The sequence below is a fragment of the Kogia breviceps genome, chromosome 17 (assembly GCF_026419965.1).
Source record: "Kogia breviceps isolate mKogBre1 chromosome 17, mKogBre1 haplotype 1, whole genome shotgun sequence".
In the NCBI taxonomy this organism is placed as follows: Eukaryota; Metazoa; Chordata; class Mammalia; order Artiodactyla; family Physeteridae; genus Kogia; species Kogia breviceps.
This window is the reverse complement of record NC_081326.1, coordinates 44,115,734-44,140,291: the sequence shown is the minus strand read 5'-3', so window position 1 is coordinate 44,140,291 and position 24,558 is coordinate 44,115,734.

Below are 24,558 nucleotides of genomic sequence, written 5' to 3'. Positions count from 1 at the left end.
TCCCTCCTATTACTAGGAATTTGAAAATGTTTGATTGAATAACTAAAGTAAGAATTCCAAATTTGTCTTTATCATTCGATCAAAAAATGTTTTGCATTAACAGCTGGCAAAACACTGCACTAATACTATCAACCCTCAACACAAACATCTGGATATTAATACTTGATTGTGGTAAGAGATAGTTACTGGCTCAGGAGAGTGGTCAGGAGAGAATATCTTATTAACAAACACCTCCTTTGGCGTGCTCTCTAAGAATACTAATATTTTTGCAACGTTAAGATTTTGTTTCCAGGACTTTATCTAAGATTCATCAGCATCATAGAATTTGCCAAGGGTCAGGAATCTTGGGAGACCATTTTAGAATTCTGCCTACCACACAGATGTCAGTGCCCACATATTCTTTAAACTACTCGCTTCCTCTCCCTGAGGTTATGGGCATTGGTTCTGAGCCCAGGCAGACAAACAAAAATGATATCATGTACATGCAATGAAAAATGATACACAAAGCAAAAGGAAGAATTGGTCTACTCTGCAGGGGTGGTGTGGCTGCTGAGGGGATATTTAAAGGAAGTTTCAAGCAGTGATATTTCAACTGGATGGTTAGAGAAAGAACCATGCCTTCTTTTTGTCTTCACTGCCTGGCACAGTCTTCAGGTACATAGTAGACCCCCGCTGATGTTTGTTGAATGACCTTGTAGGTGTCTTCTAGGTGGAGGAGGGGAAAGAGAATTCTAGGTAGAGGGAATTTCACATACAGAGACCCAACGTTTTAAAGCCACTTGCTATGTTCAAGGATCCGTGAAAAGTATCCAATTATCTAAACATGCAAGGCAAGATATGGCAAGAGAAGAGGCAGACAATGAGGCCAGAACATGGGAGGCTTGGAATATGGTGCTAAGGAGGTAGGACTTTATTTTGAAAATGAAGAGGAACACTTGAAGAGCTTTAAGGAAGTGAAAACAAAATCAGATTTGTGTTTGAGAAAGTTAGCTCCAGTGGGGAGCACAGTGTGAAGGCTGGTTTGAGGTGAGGGTTAGGATGGCTGGGAGTGAAGCTAACCCAGGGCTGTAGGAATTAGTGTCTAGTGGTCTTGGAGTGCAGGTTAGGAAAGAGGAGGGTCTACACCAAGACAACGACAGTGGGATGGAGAAGGGGAGTGGCCCCCAAAGCTGGTTGGAAAGTAGAGTGACTGAAGGATGTTGTTGGGAAGAAGAGTTGATCGGATTTGAAGGATGACAGAGTCATGAAGGATGACCTGAGAATGACTCCGGCTTAGGAGATGGATAAATGATGAGACCATCCATTGAGCTTGAAGACTAAGAGAAAGAACAGGTTTGAGGAGGAGGAGGGGCTTGGTGGTAATGGAGGGAAGAAGGGCAGCTGTGAATGACAAGTACACTTTGGGGCATGTTGAGTTTGAGGTGCTTGTGGAATATCCCAACAGAGAATCCAAGAGGATGACATTGAGTTCTGAGCTCTAGAGCTTAACAGGGATGGATACACATCAAGGTCTCCAGCTTCTAGGTGAGCAAGCAAGTCATAGCATTGAATAGTCCCAGAGGGACAGTGTATAGAATAAGAAAATAAAGAAGCTGACTATAAAACCATGTGTCACCAAAAGTCTGCAATGTCGAGGGCAGAAAACATGAGCTGGAATCAAAGGTGAGAGAAGAGAGTCTTTGATGGGAGCTGTGAGTCTGGGAATATGTAGTGACCACAGAATGTAAACAAAGCAATGAGGGACTGCTTCATTGTCAGAAGAAGCTGTGCCGTGAAAGTCTTTGCTGGTATTTAGTTCACTGGCTTGAGTTGTAAAAAGCACAGAGAGGGCAAGACTCATCACACGGTGCATCATTTCAACACCGAAGTAAATTAGATCGTAAAATAGACTGTCAAAGAGTTCTTTATTGGGTTAGGAAATACTTGTTTTCACTGAGGTCTATTGTTTTGAAGAAAAAAAGAACTTGAGTGAAAATGTATAATTCTCCTTTGATCTCTGTAATTAAGAGATTGGACCCAAGTATTCATCAGCCCTTAATAAAAATCAGTAACGTTCCCGTTACTTTCCGTGGCTTGTTTTCTAAGTTGAAGAACAAAAGAGTATCTTTCATAAGATCATCAGGGGTAAACAGGATTTCACAAGAAGAGGGATCAGTGTGGAAAAATAAAATTTTAAAAGGGGCAGATCCGTTTTTTATTTAGTTTTCCTTTGCTCATGTCAGACTCCACCAAATAACCTGAATAAATACTAGCAATTGCTGTGCCCCACCAAAGTTTGGACATGCTTCAAACGTCTCCAAAGGACTATATATATATAGTATAATATATATATTGTATATATATATATAACATATATATATATACAATATATATATATTCTTTTTTTTTTTTTTTTTTTTTTTTTTTTGCGGTACGCGGGCTTCTTACCGCTGTGGCCTCTCCCATTGCGGAGCACAGGCTCCGGACGCGCAGGCTCAGTGGCCATGGCTCACGGGCCCAGCCGCTCCGCGGCACGTGGGATCCTCCCGGACCGGGGCACGAACCCGTGTCCCCTGCATCGGCAGGCGGACTCTCAACCACTGCGCCACCAGGGAAGCCCTCCAAAGGACAATATATTTACTTGAAAAAATATAAAGATGAACTTAACCAACTGTTTGTAAATTCACCACAATCTCTCCTCATTATCCAGAGGGGATGGCCCATGACGATAACTTACTGAGGTCAAGTCGAGCTGAAATGCAGAGATTCAAGTGCCAAAAAGTCAGTGTCTCTCTGCTTTTCTCCTCTGCTCCCTGGAAGCTGGTGTCTTGCTGAGTAGCTGGCTGGGTACTCACATTCTTGGTGACCTGGAGGAGGCAGGAGCTTTGGCAAAGCAGCAATAATACACACACGCACACACATGTACGCAGGCACATAGACACACACATACATCTCATTTCTGTCCTCTCCAATCCCCTGAAACAGTAAGAATGTCAAACCCTTAAGTTCTAGAATGACTCCGAGGATGTTTATGTGAAATCATCCTATTTCTGCTATTTAGTTAACGGGTGGTTATGCGACTGGGTTCGCGTCAGCAGACAAGAGGATTGGCGAGAACCTTGACCGATGGGGCCAATGACGTGGTAAAGAGAGACCCGACTTAAGGAAAGAGGAAGAGGCTCCCCAGCAGCAGTGGGGAGGCAGCAATGGGAAATGCCAACAACTCCTGGAGCCCATGTGAACGGAAAGCTGAGGTCGGTAGTCCATTAATCAGAACAGAAGGGGAACCAAAGAAGAAAGCACACGAAGTTGGAAAAAACAGAAAGGACACAGTATTTCCTTAGCGAGAATGGGAAAGTCACACACCCATCTCCTCCCCTCCCCAAACATGCCTGGAGTTTTGTTTCACTAATCTCTTTAACAAGGTGTTCCCAGGTGCTCTCTAGCCTATCAATTTATAAGAAAATCTACTTATCATCCCCAGTGAAAATGAATTTGAACGTCAGCCATAACTAGTTTCTCAAGTGGAAGCCAAGTAGGGCAGGTCTGAGTACTTTATTTCCTGCCACGTGAAGGTTTGGAGTCAAGCAGAGGGTTAAAATGTGCAATGGGCTGAGCACAGACAGTTCAAATGCTGGCCCTGTCACTTGTGGTATGACCTTGGATAGGCTCTTCATAGCATAGATCTAAACCTCAGTTTTCTCACCTGTATAATGGGAATAATAATATTCCAGATCCATATCCCTTTTTAGCAATTCTGAAATCCAAAGGGCTCTGAAAAACAGATTTTTTTTAAGTTTGCAGGAAATTCATTTGATGGCAAAACCTGAACTGAACGAATGTGAGACTATATAGTTTTTATCCCATTAAGCATGATTATCCATACGTTTGCTGCAGAAACAACAATGTGTATGAGGATGGATGGGTGTTACGGAGGTGTTATGAATAGTCCAGTATATGCATAGATTTCTCTCTCACAAATATGAAAGATTCTGAATTCTGAATCATACCAGGGGATCTGTGTGGAGTCTGAATAAGGGATTGGGGACCTGTTCCTTGGGGTTATTGGAAGTACGAAGGGAAATAATGTATATGAGGTGTTTGTAACAATGCCTGGCACTTTGTAAATACTCAAGAAGTACAGACTAGAATTTTTTATTACAAAATATTCGAATAAGGAGTGATCTGCTCCCGTTCCTGTCACTCTGGAATTCACCGAGGGGAAACATCAAACTCGGAGGCATTGATTCCCCTTCCACCAGCCCTATCACTGAAGGCCCTGCACTTTTTGGAAAAAGAACCTTCCCGGAAGGCTATGCACATGTTCCTGGCTCTGTGGAGATGAGACCCAAAGCCTTAAAGCCAAGAAAGAGGTTCCGAATGCACAACATTTGAAGATCACAAGGTCAGGGAATGAAAGAAAGGCTGCAACTGGACATACTTCCTCCTAAAGGTGGTGTGGCCTGATGGAAGGAGGCTTGACCTTGGAGCTAGAGAGACCTCAGTCCTAGCCCCACCCTCCCTAGTGATGGGAACCACTGGGTCTCAGTTTCTTCACATGTAAAGTGGCCTAACAGTCCTTCTGAAAGTTTTGTTATGATGGAAAAGCATTCTGCATGGGGCCTGGTACATAGAAGAGGCTCAGCAAGGGACAGGCAGACAGACATACGCACAAACCATTATACTGGGTGACAAGAAAATCAAGGTTACTACAGAGTACAGATCTGCCTTGCCCTAAATTACTCCCCTGGGGGAAAAGCCTTATATTTCCTGCAGAAGTGAGGCTGAGAAACCACGCAGAGGGGGCAGTCTGTCTATGAAGAGTTCTAATCCTGCAGTAGTGGGAGGTGAGCCTGGGTTCTTCTTCCTAACAAGACAATCTCCCCTGCTCCTTTGGGGACCTCTGACTTGGTAGGAGAGACATACACAAGGTCAGGTTGGAAACTGCAAGGTGATCTGTGAACACATGGATGGTCAATAAGGCTCATTCACTCCCTGAATCCAATTTTGGCTGGATTACCAAGTCCCAGTATGACCCCTTAAAAAAAGGAATAATTATCAAGTGTACTTGGAAGAAGAGGGGGGTGTTTTCTGCCATTCAAAGTGAATCCTTTCATGAAGGAGACCTTTAACCCAAATAATCACCTTGTCCTGCATGCCCAAATCAGGACTAACACAAAGAGTAAACAGATATTCATTACGGAGGTGGCCTTGAGATTATCCCCAGCCGATGCCTGGTTTTCTATGGTTAGACTTTGACCTGAGTAATCATATTTTCTTCAGACCTGAGCCATAGGACTTGAGAAATACCAGGTATAAGACATTATCGACATCCTGGCTTTCCTAAGCACTCCTTTCCTCTTTCCTGCCCATCATGGCTGGAGGTGAGGATCCCCACCTTCCCCACACTGGACCTCAGCGGTTCAGCCCCTCATTCCAGTGAGTCACAGCAGCATTGAGAGCACACCTTCGCAGTACCTGCCCCCAAGCCCAGAATGAAGAGGCTTCCCGGACCATCCTTTGAATGGCCACTGTCCATGAACTCACTCCCATCTCTTCAGAGCAACAGCTCAACAGCCAGGAGTTAGGGTACCAACAAGTCTGGGGCACAAGAGGAAGGGATGGAAAATGAACATGGGAGTAAGAAGAGGGAATTTTTAGAAATAATTTAACGTTTGATTAATTTCTTAAAGCATCAAAGTATAAAATAAATATCCATGAGTCCATCCTGGTATAAATAAATAACTAAACAAATAAATAAATGTAGGAGAAAGGACAGCTCTTCCTTACAAAAGAATTCCACTTAATAAATGTAGAAAGAATGAAGAAAATAGAAAATCACAATTAGAACACCACAGTAATAACTGCTACATGCAAGGTCCACTGATGGATGCTAGAATTAGCAGGCAAAAGTTTGAGGAGAAACAGGATATTTGCATAGTCTCAAAGTGTGTCTCCCATCATACCTATTATTTACAAAGAGAAAATAGTGGACCCTGGTGGTCCAGTGGTTAAGGCTCCGCGCTTCCAACGCAGGGGCCGCAGGTTTGATCCCTGGTCGTGGAACTAAGATCCTGCATGCCGTGTGGTGTGGTTAAAAAAAAAAAAAGAGAGAGAGAAAAATAGTAACCTTACAGTGGAGAAATGCAGCAGCAGACACCACCCTAACCAAGCAATTGAGACTAAGATAAACAGTATTAAGACATATCTACGTGTGTACCCTCTGAAGACCTTGCACTGAGAACTGTATTCTTACCAAAAATGCATGATTTCAACTTAATCATGAGAAAACACTAAACAATCACAAGTTAAAGACAGTTCTACAAAATAATTGACCAGTGCTCTTCCAAAGTGTCAAAGTCATGATAGACAAGGAAAGACAAAAGAACTGCCATGGAAGAGCCATCTAGATGTGACAACTAAATATAGTGTGGGATCCTGGATTGGAGATGGGAACAGAAGAAGCACATGAGTAGAAAAACTGGTGGGATCTGAACAAAGGCAGTAGTTTAGTTAATAGTGTTGCACTTGTGTTGACTTCTGAAATTTTTAAAAAAATATTTATTTATTTATTTGGTTACACCAGTGTCTTAGTTGAGGCAGGCAGGCTCTTTAGTTGTGGCATGCAAACTTTTAGTTGCATCATGTGGGATCTGGTTCTCTGACTAGGGATCGAAGCCAGGCCCCCTGAATTGGGAGCACAGAGTCCTATACACTGTGCCACCAGGGAAGTCCTGACTTCTGAATTTTGATTCTTGTACTGTGGTTCTACTAAATGTTTTTTTTTTAAATTTTTTAATTTAATTTAATTTTATTTTTATAGAGCAGGTTCTTATTAGTTATCTGTTTTATACACATCAGTGTATACAAGTCAATGCCAATCTTCCAATTCATCTCACCACCACCACCCCACCACCAATTTCCCCCATTGGTGGTGTCCATACGTTTGTTCTCTACATCTGTGTCTCTATTTCTGCCCTGCAAAACAGTTCATCTGTACCATTTTTCTAGGTTCCACATATATGCATTAATATATGATATTAGTTTCTCTTTCTGATTTACTTCACTCTGTATGACAGCCTCTAGGTCCATCCACACCTGTACAAATGACCCAATTACATTCCTTCTTATGGCTGAGAAATATTCCATTGTATATATATGCCACATCTTTATCCGTTCATCTGTCGATGGACACTTAGGTTGCTTCCATCTCCTGGCAATTGTAAATGGTGCTGCAATGAACATTGTGGTACATGACTCTGTTTGAATTATGGTTTCCTCAGGGTATATGCCCAGTAGAGGGATTGCTGGGTCATATGGTATTTCTATTTTTAGTTTTTTAAGGAATCTCCATACTGTTCTCAAGAGTGGCTGTATCGATTTACATTCCCACAAACGGTGCAAGAGGGTTCCCTTTTCTCCACACCCTCTCCAGCATTTACTGTTTGTAGGTTTTTTCATGATGGCCATTCTGACTGGTAGGAGGTGATACCTCATTGTAGTTTCGATTTGCATTTCTCTAATGATTAGTGATGTTGAGCATTCTTTTTCTTTTTATTTTTTTTTAAACATCTTTATTGGAGTATAATTGCTTTACAATGGTGTGTTAGTTTCTGCTTTACAACAAAGTGAATCAGTTATACATATACATATGTTCCCATATCTCTTCCCTCTTACATCTCCCTCCCTCCCACCCTCCCTATCCCACCCCTCTAGGTGGTCACAAACCACCTAGCTGATCTCCCTGTGCCATGCGGCTGCTTCCCACTAGCTATCCACCCTACGTTTGGTAGTGTATATATGTCCATGCCATTCTCTCACTTTGTCACAGCTTACCCTTCCCCTCCCCATATGCTCAAGTCCATCCTCTAGTAGGTCTGTGTTTTATTCCCATCCTACCCCTAGTCTCTTCATGACATTTTTTTTCTTAGATTCCATATATTTGTGTTAACATACAGTATTTGTTTTTCTCCTTCTGACTTACTTCACTCTGTATAACAGACTCTAGGTCCATCCACCTCACTACAAATAACTCAGTTTCATTTCTTTTTATGGCTGAGTAATATTCCATTGTATATATGTGCCACATCTTCTTTATCCATTCATCTGTCGATGGACACTTAGGTTGCTTCCATGTCCTGGCTATTGTAAATAGTGCTGCAATGAACATTGTGGTACATGACTCTTTTTGAATTATGGTTTTCTCAGGGTATTTGCCCAGTAGTGGGATTGCTGAATCATATGGTAGTTCTATTTGTAGTTTTTTAAGGAACCTCCATACTGTTCTCAAGAGTGGTTGCATCAATTTACATTCCCACCAGCAGTGCAAGAGTGTTCCCTTTTCTCCACATTGTCTCCAGCATTTATTGTTTCTAGATTTTTTGATGATGGCCATTCTGACCAGTGTGAGATGATATCTCATTGTAGTTTTGATTTGCATTTCTCTAATGATTAGTGATGTTGAGCATCCTTTCATGTGTTTGTTGGCAATCTGTATATCTTCCTTAGAGAAATGTATATTTAGGTCTTCTGCCCATTTTTGGATTGGGTTGTTTGTTTTTTTTGATATTGAGCTGCATGAGCTGCTTGTATATTTTGGAGAATAATCCTTTGTCAGTTGTTTCATTTGCAAATACTTTCTCCTATTCTGAGGGCTGTCTTTTCGTCTTGTTTATGGTTTCCTTTGATGTGCAAAAGCTATTAAGTTTCATTAGGTCCCATCTGTTTATTTTTGTTTTTATTTTCATTTCTCTAGGAGTTGGGTCAAAAAGGATCTTGCTATGATTTATGTCATTGAGCGTTCTGCCTATGTTTTCCTCTAATTTTTTAATAGTATCTGGCCTTACATTTAGGTCTTTAATCCATTTTGAGTTTATTTTTGTGTATGGTGTTAGGGAGTGTTCTAATTTCATTCTTTTACATGCGGCTGTCCAATTTTCCCAGCACCGTGTATTGAGAGGCTGTCTTTTCTCCATTGTATATTCTTGCCTCCTTTATCAAAGATAAGGTGACCAAAGGTGCATGGGTTTATCTCTGGGCTTTCTATGCTGTTCCATTTATGTATATTTCTGTTTTTGTGCCAGTACCATACTGTCTTGATTACTGTAGATTTGTAGTATAGTTTGAAGTCAGGGAGCCTAATTCCTCCAGCTCTGTTTTTCTTTCTCAAGATTGCTTTGGCTATTCAGGGTCTTTTGTGTTTCCATACAAATTGTAAAACTTTTTGTTCTAGTTCTTTGAAAAATGCCATTGGTACTTTGATAGGAATTGCATTGACTGTGTAGAGTGCTTTGGGTAGTAGAGTCATTTTCACAATGTTTATTCTTCCAATCCAAGAACATGGTATATCTCTCCATCTGTTTGTATCATCTTTAATTTCTTTCATCAGCATCTTATAGTTTTCTGCATACAGGTCTTTTGTCTCCTTAGGTAGGTTTATTCCTAGGTATTTTATTCTTTATGTTGCAGTGGTAAATGGAAGTGTTTCCTTAATTTTTCTTTCCGATTTTTCATCATTAGTGTATAGGAATGCAAGAGATTTCTGTACATTAATTTTGTATCCTGCTCCTCTACCAAATTCATTGATTAGCTCTAGTAGTTTTCTGGTAGCATCTTTAGGATTCTCTATGTATAGTATCATGTCATCTGCAAACAGTGACAGCTTTACTTCTTCTTTTCTGATTTGGATTCCTTTTATTTCTTTTTCTTCTCTGATTGCTGTGGCCAAAACTTCCAAAACTATGTTGAATAATAGTGGTGAGAGTGGGTAACTTATCTTGTTCCTGATCTTAGAGGAAATGGTTTCAGTTTTTCACCATTGAGAATGATGTTGACTGTGCATTTGTCATATATGGCCTTTATTATGTTGAGGTAGGTTCCCTCTATGCCTACTTTCTGGAGAGTTTTTATCATAAATGGGTGTTGAATTTTGTCAAAAGCTTTTTCTGCATCTATTGAGATTATCATATGGTTTTTCTCCTTCAATTTGTTAATATGGTTTATCACACTGATTGATTTGCGTATATTGAAGAATCCTTGAATTCTTGGGATAAACCCCACTTTATCATGGTGTATGATCCTTTTAATGTGTTGTTGGATTCTGTTTCCTAGCATTCTGTTGAGGATTTTTGCATCTATGTTCATCAGAGATATTGGCCTGTAGTTTTCTTTTTCTGTGAAATCTATCAGGGTGATGGTGGTCTCATAGAATGAGTTTGGGAGTGTTCCTCCCTCTGCCATATTTTGGAAGAGTTTGAGAAGGGTAGGTGTTAGCTGTTCTCTAAATGTTTGATAGAATTGGCCTGTGAATCTATCTGGTCCTGGGCTTTTGTTTGTTGGAAGATTTTTAATCAGTTTCAATTTCAGTGCTTGTGATTGGTCTGTTTATATGTTCTCTTTCTTCTTGGTTCAGTCTCGGAAGGTTGTGCTTTTCTAAGAATTTGTCCATTTCTTCCAGGTTATCCATTTTATTGGCATATAGTTGCTTGTTGTAATCTCTCATGATCCTTTGTATTTCTGCAGTGTCAGTTGTTACTTCTCCTTTTTCATTTCTAATTCTGTTGATTTGAGTCTTCTCCCTTTTTTTCTAGATGAGTCTGGCTAATGGTTTATCAATTTTCTTTATCCTCTCAAAGAACCAGCTTTTAGTTTTATTTATCTTGGCTACTGTTTTCTTCATTTCTTTTTCATTTATTTCTGATCTGATCTTTATGATTTCTTTCCTTCTGATAACTTTGGGGTTTTTGTTGTTGTTGTTGTTGTTCTTTCTCTAATTGCTTTAGGTGTAAGGTTAGGTTGTTTATTTGAGATGTTTCTTGTTTCTTAAGGTAGGATTGTATTGCTATCACCTTCCCTCTTAGAACTGCTTTTGCTGCATCCCATAGGTTTTGGGTCGTAGTGTTTTTGTTGTCATTTGTTTCTAGGTATTTTTTGATTTCCTCTTTGATTTCCTCTGTGATCTCTTGGTTATTAAGTATTGCATTGTTTAGCCTTCATGTGTTTGTATTTTTTACAGAGTTTTTCCTGTAATTGATATCCACTCTTATAGCATTATGGTCAGAAAAGATACTTGATATGATTTCAATTTTCTTAAATTTACCAAAGCTTGTTTGTGACCCAAGATATGATCTATCCTGAAGAATGTTCCATGAACACTTGAGAAGAAAGTGTGTTCTTTTTTGGGAGGATGGGATGTCCTATAAATATCAATTAAGTCCATCTTGTTTAATGTATCATTTAAAGCTTGTGTTTCCTTATTTATTTTCATTTTGGATGATCTGTCCATTGGTGAAAGTGGGGTGTTAAAGTCCCCTACTATGGTTGTGTTATTGTCGATTTTCCCTTTTATGGCTGTTAACATTTGCCTTATGTATTGAGGTGCTCCTATGCTGGGTGCATAAATATTTACAATTGTTATATCTTCTTCTTGGATTGATCCCTTGATCATTATGTAGTGTCCTTCTTTGTCTCTTGTAATAGCCTTTGTTTTAAAGTCTATTTTGTCTGATATGAGAATTGCTACTCCAGCTTTCTTTTGATTTCCATTTGCATGGAATATCTTTTTCCATCCCCTCACTTTCAGTCTGTATGTGTCCCTAGGTCTGAAGTGAGTCTCTTGTAGACAGCATATGTACAGGTCTTATTTTTGTATCCATTCAGCCAGTCTATGTCTTTTGGTTGGAACATTTAATCCATTTACATTTAAGGCAATTATTGATATGTATGTTTCTATTACCATTTTCTTAATTGTTTTGGTTTTGTTTTTGTGGATTTTTTCCTTCTCTTGTGTTTCCTGCCTAGACAAATTCCTTTAGCATTTGTTGTAAAACTGGTTTGGTGGTGCTGATTTCTCTTAACTTTTGCTTATCTATAAACGTTTTAATTTTTCCATCAAATCTGAATGAGATCCTTCTGGGTAGAGTAATCTTGGTTGTAGGTTTTTCCCTTTCATCACTTTAAATATGTCCTGTCACTCCCTTCTGGCTTGCAGAGTTTCTGCTGAAAAACCAGCTGTTAACCTTATGGGGATTCCCTTGTATGTTATTTGTTGCTTTTCCTTTGCTGCTTTTAATATTTTTTCTTTGTATTTAATTTTTTTTTTTTTTTTTGGTACACACATGGGCCTCTCACTGTTGTGGCCTCTCCCGTTGCAGAGCACAGGCTCCGGACGCACAAGCTCAGTGGCCATGGCTCACAGGCCCAACTGCTCCACAGCATGTGGGATCTTCCCGGACCGGGGCACAAACCCATGTTCCCTGCATCAGCAGGCGGATTCTCAACCACTGCGCCACCAGGGAAGCCCTGTGGCTTTTGATAGTTTGATTAATATGTGTCTTGGCTTGTTTTTCTTTTGGTTTACCCTGTATGGTTCTCTCTGTGCTTCCTGGACTTGATTGACTATTTCCTTTCCCATGTGTAGGGACGTTTTTGACTACAATCTCTTCAAATATTTTCTCAGCCCCTTTCTTTTTCTCTTCTTATTCTGGGTCCCCTATAATTCGAACGTTGGTGCATTTAATGTTGTCCCAGAGGTCTCTGATACTGCCCTCAATTCTTTTCATTTTTTTTTCTTTATTCTGCTCTTTGGCAGTTATTTCTACCATTTTGTCTTCCAGCTCACTTATCCATTCTTCTGCCTCAGTTATTCTGCTATTGCTTCCTTCTGGAGTATTTTTAATTTCAGTAATTGTGTTGTTCATCACTGTTTGTTTGCTCTTTAGTTCCTCTAAAGCCTTGTTAAATGTTTCTCTTATTTTCTCCATTCTGTTTCTGAGATTTTGGGTCATTTTTACTATCATAACTCTGGATTCTTTTTCAGGTAAGTTGCCTATTTCATCTTCATTTATTTGGCCTTGTAGGTTTTTACCTTGCTCCTTTGTCTATAACATATTTTTTTTGTTGTTTCATTTTTTTTTTTCTCTTTTTGATGGGTGGTGCTGTATTCCTGCCTTACTGGTTGTTTGGCCTGAGTTGTCCAGCACTGGAGTTTGCAGGCAGTTGGATAGAGCTGGGTCTTGGTGCCAAGATGAGGACCTCTGGGAGGCCTCATTCTGATTAATATTCTCTGGGGTCCGAGGTTCTCTGTTAGTCCAGAGGTTTGGACTCGGAGCCCCCGCCACAGGAGCTTGGGCCCGACCTCTGGCCTGGGAACCAAGATCTCACAAGTCAGTTTGCTGGCATTTCCTCCCATCCCCTTAGGTGTCTGTGGTCCCCCACTGGTGCCTGGTAGGTGCACTAGTTTTGAGGAGCCTCGAATTCCATGTCCTCCTGGTAGGCCATCTTGACTCTGCCCTCTGCTAAATGTTAAAATTAGGAAAAGCTGAGGAAGCATAGAGGGGAACTCTGTACTGTTTGTGCAACTTTTCTGTAAGTCTAAAATTATGTCAAAATAAACATTTTTTTAAAGCATAAAGTAATGGGACTGTTGTAAGTCTTCCTCACATTGCTAAATGGTTTAGTATTAGTTCTATTGTGAATTACATATTGGGAGGGAAGATGAGGTGCTAGAATCATTTTAGGGCTCAGGGCCTCTAAATGCTACTTTCAGCAAATTGGCTCTGTCCCTGGGAAATCACCAGGCAGCTCTATTCCTCACCCAAGCCCATTTCTTTCCTCCTTGGAGGTTGAAGGAACTTAGAAACACCTCCTACTGCACAACCTCTCCCTTCTCCAGGATGGTTCTAAGGGCTTGGCCCTCTGAGTCCCAGGGTGTGGGCATACTTTATGGTGTCAATAGGGCAATCCCACCAAAATAGACCATTCAACCTTAATTCCAGAGACAGAGTATGCATGCTTGGGGCAGGGTCATTTTGTTAGGGTAATAATAAATCCTATTTTCCAGGTTATAAGAATTAGATGAGGTAATATATGCTACAACAAGGGTGGACCTTGAAAACAGTATGCTAAGTGAAATAAGCCAGATACAGAAGGACAAGTATGATTCCACTTATATGAGGTGCCTGAAATAGAAGTAGATTAGTGGTTACCGGGAAGGGGGCAGTGGTTACCGGGAAGGGTGCGGTGGTTACCGGGAAGGGGGCAGTGGGCAAATGAGGAGTTGTTTAATGGGTACAGAGTTTCTCTTGAGATGATGAAAAAGTTCTGGAGCTGAATGGAAGTGATAGTTGCACAACAATATGAATATACTTAATGTCACTGAACTGCACACTGGGAAATGGTTAAGGTGGTAAATGTTATGTTTATGTATATCTTACCACAATCAAAAATACTAAGAAAATTCAAAGAATTAGATGAGATGATTAAAAGCTCTTGTAAAGCCCCAGCCCATAGTGGACACAGGTACCATTAGCTTCCTCCTTCACTAAAGTTTTAGAACATCAAACTGTTACGTAATTGTTCCATGTAATTTTTGACCATGGCAGCCACATTTGTTTTTTATTATTATATTATATTTTATTTTATTTATTATTTTTGTGTGTGTGTGGTACGCGTGCCTCTCACCACTGTGTCCTCTCCCGCTATGGAGCACAAGCTCTGGACGTGCAGGCTCAGCGGCCATGGCTCACGGGCCCAGCCGCTCCGCGGCACGTGGGATCCTCCCGGACCAGGGCACGAACCCACATCCCCTGCATCGGCAGGCGGACTCTCAACCACTGCGCCACCAGGGAAGCCTGTTTTTTATAATTAACCACATTCTTTACCCCACTATGATGTGGTTTTCAACATTCATTTTTTATTCTAATGCAACGTTAAGACTGAATGATGAATTTTTAAAAAAACATTAGGCTCCCATGTCCTGTAAGAGCATTTCTGTTTAGCATAACAGATCAAAACTGAAATCAACTACATGATTCCCAATGGTGCTGTAAGGAATTTTGGCCATGGCTCTAGGTACAGCTTTACAGATATGCTTGCATATACCCTAACGCTATTGATTAATTAAATTGTGTTCCTCCTCAGGTTTGTGCAATCACGCATAACCCTCTTCCCACTGGCACTGCCATTGCTCCTACCACTTCCAACAGAGGACCCCTGAGCCACCTGTGGTGATAATTTCATACCTAGGCCCTCAGCCTAGGTTTGGCATTTCTGTGACCACTGTAGCTGAACTTGAAAGTCGCTCTTAGAGTTAGTGTTATCATGACATCTTGCTGCTTCTGAGCATGTGGCCAAACTCTGCCAAGATGCTGACACATGACTGGCGTTTCATTGCCCATTTCACTTAGCCCCAGTTTTGTGACAAGGCTCCTGCTGCCTGGTGAGACTTCATGCTCAGCCTTTTGTTAAATGAGGATTATGTGCAGGGTCCTGGCCTTGGACGTCAGGGCGAGACACTGTCTTGCAGAATACTTCTTTTTTACGGTTTTCTGTAATAGAAATTTCATTGTTCCACACTTTAGCTTTGGTTTCGTAATCACTGATTATATAATGAATTCTGGTTCTGTTCTGGCAAAATCAGTCTGCGCTGTTAAAGACACAGAAGATACAGCTGCTTTAGAACACACAGAGATGGATCCTCCAGGTCCATAAGTCCCACAGCCTCCACCACCATCCTTGTCCATCTCCTGAAAGATCAGTTTCACGGTATACTACCATTTGTCGTGCCATAGCACGACAGCTCCTTCACTGTTGCACAAAGAGTAGCAGGTCCTCGTTTTGAAGTTTGCAATTTTGTGAAACATCAGCTACCTCTAGTGGGGCTACCTGCCTCCCTCATGTCTAAGTGCTTGAAAGTCTTTGGCCTTGACTTCAAGATTTGGGTTTCCAGATAAAATACACAACTTCCAGTTAAATTTCAATTGTAGATAGACAATGAATACATTTTTTAGCATAAGTATGTCCCATGCAATACTTGGGACATACTTATACTAAAAAAAGTACTCATTATTTGTCTGAAATTCAAATGCAACTGGGCAGCCTCTTATTTTTACTTGCTAAATCTGGCGGCCCTACTCAAGATCAGACTCTTGTCATTGTCCTATCCTCTGGGTCTGTCCTTGTGGGACTCTGATAATTCATTTTGCCAAGAAGCCTGAGACAGAATGAGGGAAAGGAAGAATCTTAATTACACTTGGCTTTTTGTTCTATCTAGCTCCGAGTGTCACAGATATGCATTAAATTCATAAATAAATGAAAACCTCTCATTTAGACAGCTGAAGTTTAGTTCATTTCTATCCTGAAACTTTAGCAAATTGGATTCCATTGAAAGGAAGGATGGTGTAAAGAGGAAAGAATGATCTAGGGACTGAGTCACTCATCCCAGGCCCAGTGACCATGGTGTGGAGTGACCACGGCATAGCCCTCTCTCTTTAGTCTCTATTTGAAAACTTAAAGGATTCAATTAAATGACCTCTCAGATCTCTTCCAGGGCTAATAATTCTGTGGTTCTGGCTTCAAAAGGTCTGACACTTCTGAGGTGTGTTACTGAAAATCACCATATTCGATTAAAAAGTTTTTAAACTTAAGGAATTTTTAATTAATGCTTAATTTTAAAAATAAGTTGCTTACTGATTTTCTGAGAAGAGTACGTATCTTGACACTTCCTCAGAGCTCTTCCTATTACATTAAATATTTTGTGCAAACTTTTTACATAATTAGTATTCAGGTACAAGATTTGCCCGTCAGGATACTCTAATAGAATTTTCCACATCTATCACTCTTAAATGACTTTGGTAAACTCCAACATTCTAAATTAAAGCTGTAACATGAACTCAAGTCATAAGTAGTCACTCTAAGGAGAGATCAATATGAACGTGGGTAAAGAAAGATATTTTATGAAAACATTCTTAATTGAGACCCAAAATATATGCTAGGGAAAAAGCACTTAGGTGAGCACGCTACTCATTCTTTTCAAGTAGATTCAACAAACATATTGATCACTGGACCATCCCACACACTCCTCTGGCTTCAACCTCCATTTTATAAATGTTTATGGCTTCCATATCTCCGTGGCCACATTTCACTTCTCTCCTCCGTTTCAGAGCCAAATTTCTAACTCCCTACTAGAAATCTCTACCTAAATGTCCCACAGCCACCTCAAACTCAGTAAATCTAAAATAAAGTGGAAATTAACACAACATTGTAAATCAACTATACTTCAATTAAAAAAAAAATAAAATAAAGTGCCTATTATCTTCACCCTACTACCTGCTCTATTGGTCTCCTCAAACTTGATTAATGGTATTATTATCCACCATCATCATTAGCACAAGCTAGAAATCTGATAACTAGCTCTGAAGCAACAGGTTACCAAGTCCACTTAGTTCTACCTCCTAGATGTCTCTTGAATCTCTGTCCATTCCAAGAACACTGCCTTAGTTCAAGCCCTCTCACCTGAACTAGGTAGGTAGTAGTCTTCAGAATCTTTCCCACCTGCCTGCACAGAGACAGAGTGATACTTCTAAAATGTGGCTCAGATCATCCTAACCCCTCCTCACCATAGCCGTCCACTGCTTAGAGAAGAAGGGCTAAACTCTTTTACATGAGAAATGTGACCTTTCAATGTATGACCACAGCTGGTTACTCCCAACTTCATCTCCCTCCTCAATATCCCACAACTTGCCATTTCGCCTGCCCATTATCTCCTTCCAGGCTTACCTATACTGATCCCTTTACAGAAATATCCCTCCTTTATCTCCAGCTGGTGAATTCCTACTCATCCTTCAAGACCTCATTTAAGGGTCACCTGTGGGCAGGCTTCTCTGCCTAGTCCCCTTCCTTATTCTACCACATGCCCACTTAGTGACCCCTCATACAACACCTCAGCACATTGTTTATACCCTCACTGTACTGCTAACCCTTTGCATTACAATTACATATTTTTCACCTGTTTCCTCTACTAAACTAAGAACTCTTTGAAGATGGGGCCATGGATTATTTGGCTTTGCATCCCTAGGACCTAGCAAGGGGCTTGGTACAAGGCAAGTGCTCCATAAACATTTGCAGGGGTTGGGGTGGAGAAATGAAATAAAAAAGAGGTGCAATTTTTAGATAGGTATCGTGCTAAGTGCTTTATCTCATTTCCTATAACAACTTTATAGAGGAAGATACTACTACTACTGCCATTTTTACAGATTAAGAAACAGAGAGTTTAAGTAACTTGCCTAAGTCCACATATTAATAAATGATAGAGTCCACAGATGGCTTTTGTTCCTCCAGATTCTTTCCTTGCTCAACTATGCGAGGGTATTGATGAGCAGAGGAGAGGTCAAATGTCAGCAGGCTGTAAGGCGACACTATAAGAGCAAGGAGATTCTACAGATTGGATAATCTGTTTCTCCGTTATTAGAAACTCATCACTCATTAATTAAATATTCTGTGAATCCCACTTAAATTCTAGGCTTCCTGATCTTTATTTTTACATTTTACAGTTTTTATTATTATAAAATATTTGCTATTACAGAAAAGTACATAAAATATATGTATGGTTTAAGAATAATTATTACATGTTTAACCTCCACACATGTCAAGAAATAGAATTGTCAGGGCCTCAGAACCCTGCCTGCCTGGTCTCTCTCCCTGAGCACTGGAGAAAAAAATCACCATCCTGACTTCTGTGATAATCATTTCCTTGCTTTTATTTGTTGCTTTGCCACATAGATAGATATAGATAGAGACATATAAATATATATTTCGAGTTTCCTATTGCTGCTATAACAAACTACCACAAACTTCGTGGCTTAAAATTATCTTACTGTTCTAGAGATCAGAAGTCTAAAATGGCTCTGCAGGGCTGTGTTCCTTCTAGAGGCTGGGATGGAATCTGTTATCTTGCCTCGTTCAGTTCTAGAGGCTGCCCCTTTCCTGCATCTTCAAAGGCAGCAGCATGGCATCTTCTGTCCTCTCTTCCCTTTGCTTTTGTTCTCTTGTCTCTATGACTCTGACTCTCCTACCTCCCTCTCAAAAGGCACCCTTGTGTTTGCATTGGGCTCAATTGCATAATCCAGAATAATCTCCCTATCTTAAGATTCTTAATAACATTTGCAAAGTTCTTTTTACCTTATAAGGTAACATATTTACAGGTTCCAGGGATTAGGATGTGGACATCTTTGGGGGACATTTACCAGTTTATCACAACCTCTAAATAATTTCCTTTAGGAATGTCTATTCTTGAACTTCATTTATATGGAATCATATGGTATATATTCTTTTACTCGTATAATCCACTTACATTTAATGTAATTATTTATATATTAGAGTTTAAAACTACCATCTCGTTTATATTTGTCCCATGTATTATGTATTGCCTTTTCTTTCCTTTCTTGCCTTCTGTGGTTGTTCAAAGAAATTTTTTAATGACCCCATTCTTTTCCTTCTACTGGTATGAAAATTATATACTCTCTATTTTTTTAGGGGTTATTCTAGAACTTAATATGCATCCTAAACTTAAAGTCTGAAATTAATCAATGCCTTTACTTTCTCCCACATAATTCAAAGACCTTAAAATATTTGAATTCCATTTACCCTTCCTGACATGTTTTGTTCTCAAATATTTTAGTTCTATCTTATTATTGTTGTAAGTTTTGCCCTTAAAGACATTAGAACTGTTGTTTTATACAGTTAATGTTCACTTAGATGTATCCATATATTTATCATTTTCTTTGCTTTCTTTTGTCTTCTATCTCAGGTCTTCCTTGTGAGATCACTTTTATTTTACCTAAAGGAAAGGTCTTAAATCAGAGTGTGCTGGTGGCAACCTCTCTCAGCTTTGATCTGTCTAAAAATAACTTTATTATGACCTCATTCTTGAGAGACTTTTGCTGGATGTAGAATTCTAGGTTGCCAATTATTTAAGTTTATAAACCACAGGTTTATATAAGTACATAAGTATATAAACCACTGATGGTTTCATTCCACTGACTTTGGGCTTCCTTTGTTCCTTCCTTTGTTACTATTGAGAATTCAGCTATTGTTTAGTTGCCACTGCTTTGAAGATCATCCTTTTCTCTGGTTAATTTTAGCATCTTATTTGTCTTTGGTTTGTTAAAGTTTCACCATGATGAGTCTGGGTATAAATTTCTTTTTATTTTTTCTACTTATTATTCTTGTATCTATGGATTGATATCTTTGATCAGTTTAGAAAAATTCTTAGCCATTATCTCTTCAAATATTATCTTTATCCAAGGACTTCTCTCTTCTCCTTCTGAAAGTCTGATTAAATGATGCTACACCTTTCACTCTGTTTTCTTGCCTCTTAACCTCTCTTTTACATTTGCCATGTTATTGTTTCTCTACACTGTACTCTGAATAATTTCTCCTGATCTATATTTCACTTCTCTAATTTTATCTTCAGCTATATCTAAGCTGCTTAAACATGACTGTTGAGTTTTTAATTTGGGTTATTGTATTTTTTATTTTGAGACATTCTATTTGGTTCTTTTTAAATCTGCTAAATCACTTTTCATCATTTCCTTTTCTGTACATATGTTTTCTACTTTTTCTTTGAATTGAGTAAGCACAATTGCTTTTTTGTGTGTGTGTGTTACGCAGGCCTCTCACTGTTGTGGCCTCTCCCGTTGTGGAGCACAGGCTCTGGACGCGCAGGCTCAGCGGCCATGGCTCATGGGCCCAGCCGCTCTGCGGCACGTGGGATCTTCCCAGACTGGGGCACAAACCCGTGTCCCCTGTATCGGCAGGCGGACTCTCAACCACTGTGCCACCAGGGAAGCCCAGCATAGTTGCTTTTATAGATTATCTAGTGATTTCAAAATCTGAAGTCTTTGAAGGTCTCTTTCTTTTAGTTCTCATTCCTGATGGCTTATGTCCTTGTAGGCTTAGTTATTTTTTTTTTTTTTTTTTTTTTTTTTTTTTTTGTGGTACGCGGGCCTCTCACTGTTGTGGCCTCTCCCGTTGCAGAGCACAGGCTCCGGACGCACAGGCTCAGCGGCCATGGCTCACGGGCCCAGCCGCTTCGCGGCATGTGGGATCTTCCCGGACCGGGGCACGAACCTGTATCCCCTGCATCGGCAGGCGGATTCTCAACCACTGCGCCACCAGGGAAGCCCAGCTTAGTTATTTTTGACTGTACACTGTTTGTTGTCCTTGAAATTTTATTTGGAGGGATTCTTTGAAGACTAGGTTGATGCTAATTTTCTCCAGAAAGAACTTTCATTTGCATCTGCTAGGCACACAGGGACACTTTAAATCACTTTAAAGTCAAGTCACAACTTAAGAGCGTTTTATGGTATTATGGTTTCTTTTTCTCTTTGTTTCTGTTCATTTATTTTTTTCATCATCAAATTGATATGGATTTGGAAGCTGTGTAAGTACTAGCTTGCAGTTATAACTTCTCAGAGCAGTTCCCTGCATTTACTACCTGTCCTGCTCTGCTCATCAGAAGGAACTGAGGGAGGAGGATCCTTTACTTTTGTTTCACCCTTGCCCTGAGGGTTTTACCCTTATTAGTGAGGGGAGGAGCAGACCCTGGGCTTTGGCTTTGTCCTTGTCCTGAGAAGCCCACAGAACCAAAGTTCAAGTTTGCCCCAAATGGCAAATGTTCTTAGTTCAAAAACAGCTTCAGACTGCCACTTAACTTTCAGAGACCTTGTCTCCCTTTGATTTGGGGCTTTAACTTCTCAATATCTTGCCAGAGCTTTGATGCTTTTAAGAAGTTATAAAAAAATTTTTTTAGGTCACTGTTTTTTGTTGTTTCTAGTAGGAGGTTGGTCTGATCCCCATCTTGCCTTATTCCTGGAAATGGAAGTCCTTTGCTCATCTTCCTAGGCTTGGCTGAACTGCACACTTAGAAACTAGAAACCAACATGATCTACTGTAAGCAACTTAACATATGAAAAAGTAAGCATATGTTTTATTCTTTTTTTTTAAACATCTTTAAATGTTTAAACAATTAAACATTGCAGTATAATTGCTTTACATTGTTGTGTTAGTTGCTGCTGTATAACAAAGTGAATCAGCTATACGTAACATATATCCCCATATCCCCTCCCTCTTGCATCTCCCTTCCACCCTCCCTATCCCACCCCTCTAGGTGAACAAAAGCACCGAGCTGATCTCCCTGTGCTATGTGGCTGCTTCCCACTAGCTATCTATTTTACATTTGGTAGTGTACATATGTCAATATCACTCTCTCCCTCCATCTCAGCTTACCCTTCCCCCTCCCCACGTACTCAAGTCCATTCTCTACGTCTGCGTCTCTATTTCCATCCTGCCGCTAGGTTCTTCAGAACCATTTTCTTTTTTTTAAGATTCCATATATACATGTTAGACTACGGTATTTGTTCTTCTCTTTCTGACTTACTTCACTCTGTATGACAGTCTCTAGGTCCATCCACACCTCTACAAATGACCCAGTATCATTCCTTTTTATGGCTGATTAATATTCCCTTGTAAATATGTGCTACATCTTCTTTATCGATTCATCTGTTGATGGACACTTAGGTTGCTTCCATGTCCTGGCTGTTGTAAATGGTGCTGCAATGAACATTGTGGTACATGACTCTGTTTGAATTATGGTTTTCTCAGGGTATATGCCCAGTAGTGGGATTGCTGGGTCATATGGTAGTCCTATTTTTAGTTGTTTAAGGAACCTCCATACTGTTCTCCATAGTGGCTGTATCAATTTCCATTCCCACCAACAGTGCAAGAGGGTTCCCTTTTCTCCACACCCTCTCCAGCATTTATTATTTGTAAAGTTTTTGATGATGGCCATTCTGACTGGTGTGAGGTGGTACCTCATTGTAGTTTTGATTTGCATTTCTCTGATGATTAGTGATGTTGAGCATTCTTTCACGTGTTTGTTGGCAATCTGTATATCTTCCTTGGAGAAATGTATATTTAGGTCTTCTGCCCATTTTTGGATTGGGTTGTTTGTTTTTTTTGATATTGAGCTGCATGAGCTGCTTGTATATTTTGGAGAATAATCCTTTGTCAGTTGTTTCATTTGCAAATATTTTCTCCCATTCTGAGGGCTGTCTTTTTGTCTTGCTTATGGTTTGCTTTGCTGTACAATAGCTTTTAAGTTTCATTAGGTCCCATCTGTTTATTTTTGTTTTTATTTCCATTTCTCTAGGAGTTGGGTCAAAAAGGATCTTGCTGTGATTTATGTCATAGAGTGTTCTGCCTATGTTTTCCTCTAATTTTTTTTATAGTGTCTGGCCTTACATTTAGGTCTTTAATCCATTTTGAGTTTATTTTTGTGTATGGTGTTAGGGAGTGTTCTAATTTCATTCTTTTACATGTAGCTGTCCAGTTTTCGCAGCACCAATTATTGAAGAGACTGTCTTTTCTCCATTGTATATTCTTGCCTCCTTTATCAAAGATAAGGTGACCAAAGGTGCGTGGGTTTATCTCTGGGCTTTCTATGCTGTTCCATTGATGTTTATTTCTGTTTTTGTGCCAGTACCATATTATCTTGATTACTGTAGCTTTGTAGTATAGTCTGAAGTCAGGGAGCCTGATTCTTCCAGCTCTGTTTTTCTTTCTCAAGATTGCTTTGGCTATTTGGGGTCTTTTGTGTTTCCATACAAATTGTGAAATTTTTTGTGCTAGTTCTGTGAAAAATGCCATTGGTAGTTTGATAGGGATTGCATTGACTGTGTAGAGTGCTTTGGGTAGTAGAGTCATTTTCACAATGTTTATTCTTCCAATCCAAGAACATGGTATATCTCTCCATCTGTTTGTATCATCTTTAACTTCTTTCATCAGTGTCTTATGGTTTTCTGCATACAGGTCTTTTGTCTCCTTAGGTAGGTTTATTCCTAGGTATTTTATTCTTTTTGTTGCAGTGGTAAATGGAAGTGTTTCCTTAATTTCTCTTTCAGATTTTTCATCATTAGTGTATGGGAATGCAAGAGATTTCTGTGCATTAATTTTGTATCCTGCCACTCTACCAAATTCATTGATTAGCTCTAGTAGTTTTCTGGTAGCATCTTTAGGATTCTCTATGTATAGTATCATGTCATGTGCAAGCAGTGACAGTTTTACTTCTTGCTTTCTGATTTGGATTCCTTTTATTTCTTTTTCTTCTCTGGTGCTGTGGCCAAAACTTCCAAAACTATGTTGAATAATAGTGGTGAGAGTGGGCAACCTTGTCTTGTTCCTGATCTTAGAGGAAATGGTTTCAGTTTTTCACCATTGAGAATGATGTTGGCTGTGGATTTGTCATATATGGCCTTTATTATGTTGAGGTAGGTTCCCTCTATGCCTACTTTCTGGAGAGTTTTTATCATAAATTGGTGTTGAATTTTGTCAAAAGCTTTTTCTGCATCTATTGAGATTATCATATGGTTTTCCTCCTTCAATTTGTTAATATGGTTTATCACACTGATTGATTTGCTTATATAGAAGAATCCTTGCATTCTTGGGATAAACCCCACTTGATTTATGGTGTATGATCCTTTTAATGTGCTGTTGGATTCTGTTTGCTATCATTTTGTTGAGGATTTTTGCATCTATGTTCATCAGTGATACTGGCCTGTGGTTTTCTTTTTTTGTAACATCTTTGTCTGGTTTTGGTATCAGGGTGATGGTGGTCTCATAGAATGAGTTTTGGAGTGTTCCTCTCTCTGCTATATTTTGGAAGAGTTTGAGAAGGATTGGTGTTAGTGCTTCTCTAAATGTTTGATAGAATTGGCCTGTGAAGCCATCTGGTCCTGGGCTTTT